The 13,258-nt window shown below is 36.8% G+C and overlaps 1 protein-coding gene across 7 annotated transcripts in view; it reads left to right on the forward strand.

The window, feature by feature from the left end:
• CDC42SE2 (CDC42 small effector 2) overlaps positions 1–13,258 on the forward strand; it is a 62,192-nt gene that overhangs the window by 20,032 nt on the left and 28,902 nt on the right. For 4 of the 7 annotated variants that reach the window (XM_030467834.1, XM_030467836.1, XM_030467835.1 and 1 more), the window contains exon 2: positions 1,617–1,775. The exons of 2 other annotated variants lie outside the window; for them this stretch is intronic. The gene's annotated coding sequence lies outside the window, so the exon portion shown is untranslated. Of the gene's footprint in view, positions 1–1,616; positions 1,776–7,132; positions 7,193–13,258 lie in introns of those variants that run through there. One more of the 7 variants, XM_030467840.1, reaches the window with a different exon arrangement.

The following is a 13,258-nucleotide window of genomic DNA, read 5'->3' on the forward strand; positions in this document are numbered from 1 at the left end:
GAAACATTAGAAAACTTGTTCTTACTGGTTTTAAAAAAGCTAATCCCACTAGTTCTTAAGGCTAACTGCAGTGTGAACTTCCCATCAAGTCGTGACTAAAGGTGGCTGGATTATAAATGAGCATCTCTGAAGACCCTTGCCCGAAGGGAAGGAACCTGTGCTGGTGGGGGGCAACCAAGGAGGTCACTGGCTGCCTTGGTCACTACTACGTGGCTGTGCTGCCTGCCTGCTTTCTGGGGAGGCAGACAGGGGAAGTGCTCCATTCTTGCACTGCAGTGCATGTTTGGAGGAGCAGATAATGAAACCCTTTGTGCCCTCTCCAAAGACGTGCTGCACAGTAATGGGCCCTGCAGCTGCAGCCCTGGCAACCAGGAGCTGGAGGAAAGAATGAGGGCAGCTTCCAAGCCGAGGGTGGCGTTATTAGAAGATGAGCAAATTAAACCAGTAGCACGGTATTTAGAACTATCTTTGTGCCTGTTGTTTTCCCTAGGAATATTTTCTTTATAAACTTTAACCTTCCTAGTAAAATCTATCTGTGTTTTTACATAGATAAATCGATGACCTAAGACTTGCCACTGTCTTTGTACCACTAATGGCATCTTGTTTGGGGCTTAGGAATTTCTTTTATTACTGTATGGTATTACTTGTAATACTGTAAATTTGTTCTCATAACAAGTAGTAAAAATCTTTTTTTTAAATTTTTTTCCCTTTTTTTCCCCCTTTTTTTTCCTTTTTTAAAAAATGTGACTCTAAAGCACTGATTTGATAGAGTATTTCCTGGAGAGTTCACAGGACTGTTTGATACAGTCCACAATTCATTGTCACCAGTTAAACAGCATCAGGAAATTCGCTTGAGATAGATTTTTGTAGGGTAGATGAACAAAATCCTTAAAGAAGGTGCAGTTTGACGAACTACTTTATTGTGAAAATAATGCATATATATTTATGGGATGGTTTGCAAGATTTGCATTGTGTTCAAAAAAGTGCTTTTTGTGTTTATGCTTATTGTCACAGATGTTTTCTAGATAAGCTTACGGTAAATGCTTCATTTGTAAGATAGGCCAATCTTATCTATTTGCATGTGCAGCACTGTGAATGAATCTGTATAATGCTACTGATGTGAATACAATAGGCTTCATTAATTACCCAGATGTGGATAGTACATCACGAGCCATGTTCTGGCAGCATGTCTGGGGCAGAGGGGGTGTTCGTGTGAGGGAGGGAGGGACTGAAGAATGAATGAATAAATTGAACCAAGTGATCTGTGGCTGAGTGGCAGACAAAGATGGATTTTGGGAAGTGACTGATCCTGCATGACAGGATAGCAGTCATATCTGATCTATATGGTAGCCCTTGCACATGAGGCATTGCCTCTCCTTTTCTGCAAGAAAAAGAGGAAATCAAATCCACTGAGGAAGCAAGTACACCTTAGCAGTGAAGGCACTTGTGACTATCGTATCTGTCTAGTTACTGTAATGAAGAATGGTGAGATGGAAAATTTAGTTATTTTGGTTCTGTTTTCTATTTTCACAAATGCAGTAGCCATTTTCTTGCAAGATATAAATTTTTTTTTCTGTTTTTGTTTTCTCTTTCACTTTCTCACCTCCTAAATGCAGTCTGTAACATCAGTGCTACAAGCTGCCAGTAAGCAGAATCCAGAGCAAACAAAGCAGCAGATGCAAGGAGTCCTGAATATTCTCCGATCAGGATGACATGCTGACCTGGACCAGCAAGAAGTCAGGAGCACATTCCTGTCTGCTGACTCTGCTACACAGGTAACATTGCCCTGTAAAGGATCTGGGTGGAACCATGGAACCACATAATCTTAAACTATTCAAGAAAGGTTTACTGGAGCTTGATTCTAGATGAGATGAGTTACTAGTTTCCTGGCTTTTTCTCTTTTGCATCTTTGCTGACTTGTTCTGTATTTGTAAAATATTTGGAGACACCTGGAGGCTCAAATGATAAAATTTTCTTTATTTTTTGTGAGGAGTAGGAAAAGTAAGGGAAATGTTTTGTGCTGGGGTAGGGCTGTACTTATGTGCTACATTCAGCAACTGTACCATGTGCTCTTCAGAGAAATTACTACCGGAAGCAAAACTACAAATTTAAAAGAGCTTGACACCCCCTTTACTAGCTCTTTCCTTTGTTTGAGAAAGAGGAACCATAATGGAAAGCACGTTTAAAGAGCAACTGTAACTTTTATCTAAATGCATACATCTTACATATTAATCTTTCAATTTAAAATTGTTATTGCAGGCAAAGGAATTTGTGTATGGTTTTATTTTTTGTTTCCAAATATATACAGAATATCTTTGACAGCAGATTCAACAAAGAAGTCCCCCACCCACACACAAAAGAGAAAAAAAAACAGTTTTGTGGCATTGGAGGAGACAGGATTTCACTCAGATCAGGGAACTTTCTATGGTAAACTGAATTGTCACTGTACAAATGTTTGACAGTTACTGATTGCTTTTCATTTGAGTTGATTCACTTAAGTCAGTTCTGTTTGCAGACTTGATTGTACCCTCTAGCAAAATCCTAGTGACTCATCTCCAGATGTTTCATTGAAAACAGTTACACAAATGAAATACTGTTATGTATTAAATAACTTACAGAAAAAACAAAACAAAACAAAACAACAAAACCCAAACACAACCAGGAGATACGTGTTGGCAGAAAAGATTTTGGTTTTCCCTCTTGAATACAACAGATTCCACTGAATTTTACAGCTAAATTTTTCAGCGATAATGGAGTTTGCCGTCAGTTCTGTAGGGTGCTGAAAGAACACTCATTAAAAAGTATGTAAAGGTCAGTATCAAGATACTTAGCAATTGTATACACTTCAAGGCTATTAAAAAATCTCTTCTTCAAAAGTGGCTGCAAAACTCCTTAGGAAAAAAGAAAACAGTGCATCATCACTCTCCTTCTCTCTCTCTCTCAAAAAAAACGAAACCAAAAATCCAAAACAACAGAAAACCTAACAAAAAAACCCCAACCCTAACAAAACAAAACCAAACAAATAAGCAAAACCAAACAAACTGATCTCTTTAAGTATATGTCAGTGTGCTACTTTGGGCTATTTTTATCTTTTCAAAACTTGTTGCTTTAATTCCTGTTTCTTGGACATTCCCAAAGCCGTTCTTGAGAGAAAATGAAGCTGTGCTACTTAGTGGTTCATATCCCCAAAGTGCTGAGATCTGGCATAAACTTCAGCCAAAACTTCACTTTATTTAAAACACAAGCATAGCCTCATTTGAAGAGAAGCATGTACCAGCCAGTATTCATAGGCTTTCCTGATCCTGGCAGTGTCAGAAAATGTCATGGGTTGGTATGTTAGGGAATTGTAGTGATCTGCCACATTTCTTCATAACAACATTGGAGCCAGGATGATTCTTCTGAATAGCTAGTATATATTTACCTTGTGGTCTAGGGAATTAAGTATTTGCCATGAGAAATAACTCTGATTAACTAAGTTTACCTTTGAAAAGGGTCATATTAAATGACAGTGGAGAACAGAATAGCTGATGTTAGCAAAGCATTTCTTTTTTTTTTTTTTCAACCTTGAACTTCGAAGCATCTAATGTAAAATCCATCATGAACTAAGCCTTGTAATTAAATCACTTCACTGTCCGTGACTTGCTCTGCAGTCTTCGTCAGCATAGTTTACAAAGGAAGTTTTGGAGAAACTTGACAGTTCTTCTCAATATGAAGAGCTGCTGCGTTTGCTGCTGCCATTTTCCTTACAGCTTTGTTATGTGTGTTACAGAAAGATTGTTGCTTTGGCTGTCAGGGGTACTCCTGTAATCTGTTTCAAGGAGACAAATACTTTTGACAAATATGAGACGTACTTGAGTCTTCATGATTATATCAATTTATAGACACTCTTACTCTTTGCAGCGGCAGCATTCTTTTCATAATGACGAACCACAAGCCTTATGCTCTATATTTGTTATTCAGGACCTTTCAAGTTTATCAGCAGATGTACTGTATGCCTAGTAACTACTTTGGCATGAGAAATGCCATGCTCAAAACTCTTTCAGTTTTGAAAGAACTATTTTGAACTATTTTTCAGGCTATAGAGGTTTTGTTTAGGTCAGAAACCTGGAAAGAAGAAGGGGTGTATTTTCTGTGTATGTTTTGTTTCCCTTCCTTACCTGCTTGCAAACAGGTAACTAAAATAATGTTAGATTGTTTGGAGACAGTATGTCTCTGATCAATACCACGATTGCTGTTACTGCTTTCAAATGTGTTTTCTTGTATGTAATAACTTGCCTGAAGTTACAAGCAACAGAAAAGAGGAAATGACATCAGGTTGCACCAGGGGAATTTAGATGGGATGTTAGGAAAAATTTGGAACTGAAATAGGTTGTCCAGGGAAGCGTTTGTGTTATCCTCCTCGAGGTAATTAAAAGGCTTGTACATGTTGTGCTTAGGGATGTGGTTTAGTCGTGGATTTGCAGTGTTCCAGGTTAACAGTTGGACTTGTTGTTAAAGGGCTTTTCCAACCAAATCAATTCTAGGAGTCTGTAATCTCATTTCTTTCCTTTCCCTTTCCTCACACCCAAACAGATCCTCCAGCAATAGGTCTTTGTACTTGAAGGTGTTTATTTAATATGGGTAAGCAAATACTGGCAGGTAATGTGATAGCAGAACTGAAGTGCCCATAATGGAAAAAAGAATGCAGCTTCTTTGCTTTGCTATGTTATAGGGATAAGATTTTGTTTCATGCTGGTAACATCTGCTGTAATAGATACTATTTTGACCATAAAAAAAATAACAGTAGTGAATCTTTCTTCCTTACTATACGTGTATGTGGAGGAGAATATAGATACCTTGAGGAAGGAGTGAGAAAGCAAGAAGTAGGTAGGGCAACATCTGAAGACTCTGCTGAATAGAGTCCTGGACAGTGCAGGGCCGGAGGAGGAATCATGACCACCTCTTTCAACAAAACTTCCGTGAAATAAAGTGTAAAAGGGCTTTATAGCAAAATCCCCTAGTTCAAATTACTTTGAAGGGTTGTTTTTCACCATCGTTGTATGAAAGAGGAGGGGTTAGCACAAAAGGGTTGCCTGGCTTGTTCTTTCTAATTTATTTTCCAAGTTTTGTCTCCTGAATCAACCTGGATTCAACATACTTGTTCTTCAGTGCAGTAGTACAGGGAGAATAGAAGCAGCACAAAGCAGAAAAATGCTAGAGACTGAGTATCTGGCAGCTTGACTCACCTTGAGGGCAATTTCTTTGTTTGCAATATTGGCAGAAAAGATGATAGGTGCTCAAAACTCTTAAGATCAGGCTCAGCAGCAGAGTAGTAGTGCAGTTATCTTGAGGGAAGAGTCAAGACGTTTACTAGACTGGGTTCACTTTTCCTAAATTCCTGTTATCCTTTGTCACTCCAGTATTTTTATTCCTTTAAGATTTGAGCTACACTAGGTAGATAATCCTAAAGTAGATAGTTACACAGACAAGACTGATAGAATTTTTTTTTAAACCAAATAGAATACACGCATTTCAAAAATGTCAAGGTAGGTTGTGAAGCAGGGAAAAATTTTACAAAGACTTGATAATTTATTTAAAAACAAACCAATATATTGCATATCTTTTGTTACAGTGTCATACAAAATGAAAATCATAGTAAAAGATGTGGTGTGTGATCTCCCTCCATGTGCACATATTCCAGATGCTTACTTATACTGTTTCATGTATCTTGCCTTTTGAAAATGAAGGAAGTTGAGAAAATGTGTTTGAGAAAGGGAGAAAAAAATAAAGTTTTTTTTATAATTCTGAATTTTACAGAAATGAAGGGGAAACTTTTAAGACTTAGCTTGTTTAACCATCAGAATAACTTTTTGAGGACACTAGTAGATTCCCAATAATTTGTTAAATACAATGTTGTGATTTTTGTGTGTACTTTTTAAGCTGAAAGATGGCAGATTATTTATTAGGAAGAAATTCTTTAGCATGAGGGTGGTGAAACACTGGAACTGGTTTCCCAGGGAAGTTGTGGATGCCCTCTCCCTGGAAATGTTCAAGGCCAGGGTGGATGGGGCTTTGAGCAACAGAGCATAGTAGAAGGTGGGCAGGGGGTTTGGAACTAAATGATCTTTAGGGTCTCTTCCAGCCCAAACCGTTCTATGATTCTATTCCGTCCTGAAACAGTTTGAATACAGGAATTTAGAGTTATAATGGTAGAATGCAATAAAGCAGACACCAAGACAGATGTGCAGAGTTTTTCTAAAATTCGTTGCATATTAAAGTTTACATCAGTACATATTCAGTGGTTGTTTTCTATGCAGACATTCAGGGCAACTTCAAAGTTCTATGAACAAAGCTCAGAAAAAGTTCTGCTGTGAAACAAACCTGTTGCTTTATAGGAAATGATTTTTCTTATTCTTTTCTATGATCGGTCATAAAAATGTAAAAGATTAAGGTACAGAATTCTGAAAACTAATATACATTTGCAGTCTGGTTTTGCAGGTGAAGGGTTACTCTGTGTCACTAGCATTGCAGAGCAGTTTCAGTCTCCTGGGTCTGTGAGAAGACATACATTGAAATCCATGAAGTGCTGGAAATGCGTGTTTAAAATTAAGTTGAGTAAGAATGTGCTTGACTATCTTGAGTTATAAAATAATATTGTCATTATGCCTCAGTTGCCAAAAAAGTAAAGTGAAAGAGGTGAGGAGGCTTCCTCAAAGTTAGAGTTCTCATGGCAAAGTCTATGCCTGCCATAAGCCTCCTAATTGTGTCCTTTTTTTTTTTTTTTTAAGTTAAACTTTAATTGCTGTTAAATAGTTAGGAATACAGTTACTGATAGTGGATTATATTAAAAGATCATTATACAAATGCATGATACTTTTTTGCAGTAGTTCAGTAGTCACAAAACTGACTTCAGGAATTCAGTCGATGAAGTCACTATGGCCCAAGTCAGAGTTATGCCTGTGGTAGGCTGCTGGGAGAATATTAAGTTACAGGAAAAAAAGCTACAGTTCTTTTAGCTGCTTGATACAAATTTTTTTCCACGTCTTTAAATGGTTACTGAATCAATTTTATTTTTTTGCTAACTTAATTCTTTAACACTCATTAGAGACCTTTTGATTTCTTTCCCACAGAATCATTAAGAAAAATGGAATGGAAAAGATCCGATCCACTCATTCACCTGTGAATGTCTTTGCCAAGTTGTGACAGTTCATGTGTGAGATTTTTTTAAGTAATGCTCTGTACGTTTAGTACTGATTGATGCATTTGTTGACTGTACTACTGTACTACAATTTAGAAAAAAAGTAGGTGGGCCTATTTTATAATCACCTTCCTTTTTTCCCCTCTGCTATAGATTTTAATGATAAGCTATATATTTATTTGATTTGGGTCAAATTGATTAAATCTGCATTAGAGAAAGAATGCTGTATGCCAGAATACGGAAGTGCTGATCTGCAAATTTATTTTCAGAAGTATTATTAACCCATTATATTAACATACATAGCCCACTATATAAGCATATATATATGTGTATGCTTTTGAGCATAATACAATTTTTTCTTATTAAAGGTGTGCATTTTTTTCATCCATCACTGAAAGTGTTACCACATAAGTAAAAAATGCCACATTCAATAAATTATCTAAATTAGTTTCTCATGCAACTTCTCACGTAACTTCAGCTTTTCATTCACTGGTAAAAACACTGTGCTGGTATCTTAATTGCTCTTGGTGATTAAAAATATTTACTTTGTATCACAGAATGATAGAATGGTTTGGGCTGGGATTGACCTTAAAGTTTATCTAGTTCCAGTCTCCCCTTCGTGGGCAGGGACACCTTCCCTTAGATCAGCTTGCTCTAAGTCCTGTCCAGCCTGACTTGTACACTTCTAGGGAGGGAGCATCCACAGCTTTTCTGGGTAACCTCTTCCCTCACAGTCAAGTACTTTTTCCTAACATCTAACCTAAATCTAACCTCCTTCACGTTAAAAACATGACCCCTTGTTGTATCACTACATGCCCTTGTAATGTGTGGAGGACTTTCTAGCTGGCATCAACTAGATGAGAAATTCTTGTCTGTGTTCAGCAAAGACAATTCTTTGCCCTCAGGGCAACAGAAGTTTGCTGTGAAATTGAAACAAAAGCATTGTGCTGACCTGTCTGAGGTGGCTGTGTGCTTGGAGCTTCACCTTGGGTGTTTTCCAAATGGGCATTTTTAGCAGTAATGACCTTGAACTTTCTGTCAACATGCAGGGAACACAATTCAGTGCTTCTTGGCGAGATAGGCAGCTCATTTCTGAAGAGACAATTTAGCTTCCTGAGCTTTCAGATTTCAAAACAGCAGTAACTGTTCTGCTGAGAATACCTACTTTGTTAAAATGTTTATGGAACATTTGGAAACTCCCTTTTTTATACAACTCTGTTTCCTAGCTAGGTCAACAATTCTGGTGTCTCCACTGAAATTGCATTTCAGTGTTGGAAATTTGGCTTGTGCTCCGTGTATTTTTATTTTAAGATAACTATATGTATGCTTGGCTATTCAACGAACATTACAGCATAGTGTCTTTTTTGTTTTAAAGTTGCCTTAAATCGTATCAGGTTTAATATACCTGATATCTTAAACTTTATTTAGTTATAAGTAAACTTAATTCTGTAAAGCTGTTCATGCTATCTAGTGTATAAAAGGATTTGTTGCAGGTGAACTAGTAACGGGAATTATTAGGTTAACTAAGATTAAACTGTGATCGAATTATAATTAACTGATGATTGAATGAAAAATAAATGGTAAATAAATTGTAATAAGTTAATAACTGAATGATAACCAAGCAGTGGTTTAACTAAAATTCCAAGAAAGATGAGAAGGAAGATCATTGTAGTTACAGGCCTGTCAGTCTCACTTCAGTGCCTTGTAAAGGACCACTGAAGGAGGTCCCAAAATAGGACACTGAATTATAGGATTTCCTCTAGGAAACTACCCTGTATTATAGGTACAGGTGTTATAGCTGCTAATGAGGCAAGTCTATGTGTGTGAATGTGTACTGGCTTAGTGTGACCAAGTGTAGGGATAAAAACATTCTTTAGTGTTTCTCTGTGTTCTCTCCTCTCATACTCTCTTTTTGTTTTGCGCAGGTCCATACACAGAGTTCAAGTCACCTAAAGCAGCTAATAATGGAGTATTGAAAAAAAGGGATAGAGAATAAATATGATGTTAAATAAATATATATGCTAGGGCCTTAAATTCTAACAAATGGAAATTGAATGCTTTTTAACATTTGAAACAAAAAACTGCTACTGTTTTGTTGCTTGAAGGCTATGAAACAGAAATCTAAAGAAGCATTCTGTTTGACCTGATGCTCAAAGGGTTGAGGGGTGGTTCTGTGGGTTTTTTTGTTTAAATTTTGGGAAATGGTACCCTTTTAGAGTCTGCCTCAGACCACTAGTTTGCTTTTCTTTTTTTTCTCCAAGTGATACTACCCATTAGAATTAACAAGAAGGCCAGCTGAGAAAAGGGTGGTGTTACCTTCAATAGGACTTGCCACTTGAGAAGATTAGAACTTTTACTAACAAGACTTTTATTTAAATTTTTTTAATGTGAATGGACAGGCAATATGAAATCAGATTTCCTGAACTATGAGTAGACTCTCAAAGACTTCTCACTTGTTCCTAATTGACTGTTTTTATAGGAAGGACTATGGATATTACACCTAGACTATGTCTTAAGTAGGACACAACTTATTAGTTTTGTCTTTAGTTTGTCTTCCTGTTAATATAGTGAATAGATTTCACAATATTTCACTATTGAAATCTTTTTCAACTAATGGTACCATTAGTTTTCTGTTAGTCTTTCTATGGTTTCATAATGCAGAACTATTAGATGTTCTGTGGTTTTCAGAGAAGTAGGTTCCTGTCTGCATGTAGATGTGGGGAATAGTATGTGCTGTGTATCAGTTGTTTCAGAAAGCTGCACTGAACCCATGAGAAATTACATTTTTATGTTGTTTCAAAGTAGGAATGGGGAATTCTAATGGGAACAGTGTAATATTGGCTGTTTCATTTGGTGGCTCCATGCACAAAGTAAGTAAGGCGCTTTCAAGAGTCAGGCCACTTGGTTGAAATAATTGCATTTAACAGAATGGTTAGGGAGTAAGTCTCTGCAACTACTTACTTGTAGTCCTGGTTGTGACTTTGTGCACACATGTGTATGTTGTGGTACGTCCTGTCCTGTCATGACATAGCATGACATGATATGGCATACTCATACATGACTTTGTGCAGGCTTCAGAGACTTCTTTTACTTTTTCTCTTGAAATAGCAGTCTGGGCTTTGGAGCAAATCTAGTTAAATGCAGGTGTTAGCACCTTCCTGTAGTTTTTATTTGTGTCAAGTAATTGCCAAACAGTTTTGTTATTACACTTCCTGTTTGATGCTGTAGTGAACAGTATGTAGTCAAAGGATAAAGAGGGTTTGTACTTAAAAGGAAATTAATCGCTGTTTCTAAAAACAGCATACTGTTTGTTCTTAGGCTATATAATTAAAAAGTGGCTTTATTCTCACTGACTCTTCACAGCACACAGCATATTACTGTTTGGATCAATTAAGGTAAATGCTCTCTAACCTGCGTTTTGCCAGTACACTTGAAGAGCTTGGAGGGATTAATTTCTTTTCTTTTACTCTTTTTTCCTTTCCTACTCTGTTTATTTCCTAGACAAAATATAACACTGCTTTAATAAGCAAAAAATGCTGACACTGCAAGAAAATACATTCTATCACCACTACCTCTTAGAACAGTTTTTGTTCCTAATGACTTTATGACTAGTATTTAACAATAGGCAGTGGTTTTGTTTTTTTAATAGATTAGCTGCAGTAGAATAAACTTCGTAGTATTTAAAGTTATCTTACTGGTCTTCACTTTAAATTTTAAACACTTTAAATCCTTTTTAATATCTTAATTTCTTCATATGACTTAAAATTTCTATAAATGGTATTAAAGTTGTACGTAAGGTATAAAAGCCTTAAAATGTGACCAAGTTGTTCAGCATGATAGTCCTGTGTGTTCTTGCAATGTGAATTGTACATTCTAAAATAAGTTATATTCAGTGTTCAGAAATTTTAAGTGGGAAAAAGCAAATAGGAGTTTCCCTATTCTCCACTCTGATTAACCTTCTGGTTCAGACAGAATAGTAAGTGCCTTGTTTTTTCAGCAGGAGCTGTGTGGTGTTCTGCCACTGAACACCACAACTGTGTAAAGAGCAAAATACGGAGTGACAGAGCTGTTGTCTTAAAATGTGTTCTTCAGCTTCTGTTCTTTTCATCTGGAAGTCTACACAGACAAATGCAGCAACCCTTGATAGCAGCCCCTGTATTAAAACCTTGATTGTTCATCAAGGTGGAGACCTAGCTGTGAAGTGATGAACGAGTTTTTTGATTGCAGCCATCTTTGGGGTGCAGTCCGGGCTTTGCAGAAAAAACTTTCTCGTGAGATTGCCAGTGGGCTGAAACTACATAATTACCTGGCTGGTAGCTATAGTCAGTATGGAGCTTTTTTCTGTCTTTATAGCCAGTAATTTGGAAAAGAATACCTGTTTCAACTTGCTCTTTAAGTTAACAGTGTAAGAGAAACCCAAGCATGTTGCTGTTGACACTGCAGTGCAAGTATGCCTGTTTGCCTTTAGTTTAGTTTCTTTTTCTTTCTATTTTGGTGCAGTAGATTTATACCTCATCCTTAATATTAATTTGACCAGCATGTAAAATAATTTGCTTAGCAGAGTGGGGGTGTATAAAATTACAGTGCTCTAAGAAATACTGCTGACTTTTTTTTTTTTTTTGGTATTATGAGGTACAGTTACTCTGTTTTCTGCAGACTTACAGATGTGCTCTCCCACAACCATATGTTTTGTTTACTTTGGTTGTTTGTTTTTGTTTTTAACTAAAATACAGCAGGTTTAAAAACTGCTTGGTACATGGTTGCAGAACAACGAAATTAAAGGCAAGTGTGGCACAACGTGGGCCATAAAGATAAAACGTGTTTTTAAGAATTAATGTATTATCAGAGACTATTATTCACAGACTCTGGATTTGCGTGGCCATTCAGCAGCTTTTGATTTAGGAGAGGGAGTCAGTATTAAAGACAACTCAGTCCTGGAGGACACAAGTCCTGCACCCTGAGAGTGGCTTGGGGGGGGAACACTGTACCCTTGAGTATGCTGAAACCAGGAACCACAGGAGCGTATGAAAACCCTTCAGTTTTGTTCCTAGGGCATCAGAATTTCAGGAAATGTGAATCAGGTATTGGGTCACTTGTGAAGGAAGAAAGGCCCACTGCAGTATATCAATTTATAGCTCAGGCAAGTTACAATATATTAGGCTTCAGAGTGTTCTGAGTTTCAGTACTTCTTTTCTTAATTTCTCATAATCTGAGCAGCTAGCATTGGGGGACCATTGCTGCACTTCAGAACAACTTGGAGACTGTCTTCTCAGAATTAAAATCATTAAGTTTTGAAAAGACATAAGCTGTTACTAGCTAACTAAGCTCTTAGCAGGAGTTAACCATGTTTTAATTTCAATTTTGTTACACACCAAATCAAGTTTAGTAAAACTGTGTAGCATTCAAATTCTGAGGTTGCAGAGAACAGTATTTTTCTTATAAAACTTTTTAAAGTAAGTCCAGTTCTTCCTGTTTAAGGTTGATCAAAGTTTTAGTAACCAAAAGAACTTCCACAGAGACTTCTATTTTTAGTCTTGGATTTCACACTGTTGGATGATAATTCCCATGGTTTTTGCAGCTTCTGGACATGTATATGGAATTTAGATTATCACCTTTGAAGTAGAAAAAAATCTTAAGTACTGAAAATGTCACATTAACACTCTACAAGATCTTTTTTTTGAAGTATCTGACAAAGGGATAGTTAGGTAAAAGAATTTCTTTTGTTTGTTATTTGATTTTTACTTTAGTTTTTTTCTTTCTCTCCAGTTGTTCTGTTGAATGAGATTGATTTTCTCTATCTGATGTTAGTGATAGGAACAACTAGCAAAGCAATTTTTTTCTCTCTTTCTATTTCTGATCTTTAGGCAAGAAATGCCACCAGCAAACACTAACTTAATTTAAACACTAACAGTAGCTTTTTCGAAGCAAGGAAAATCAAATAGGTTTGCTGGGGGGTTGCTATTTAGATGGAGTTACTGCAGCATGAATTTATTTCTTGAAGAGCCTCTGTTAGTTAGTGGGAGCTTCCCTGAGGGTTTGTACTTAGTATATTCTCTCATAGCCAACAGTTCTGTAAAGTAC

The sequence above is a fragment of the Calypte anna genome, chromosome Z (genome assembly GCF_003957555.1).
Source record: "Calypte anna isolate BGI_N300 chromosome Z, bCalAnn1_v1.p, whole genome shotgun sequence".
Lineage (NCBI taxonomy): Eukaryota > Metazoa > Chordata > Aves > Apodiformes > Trochilidae > Calypte > Calypte anna.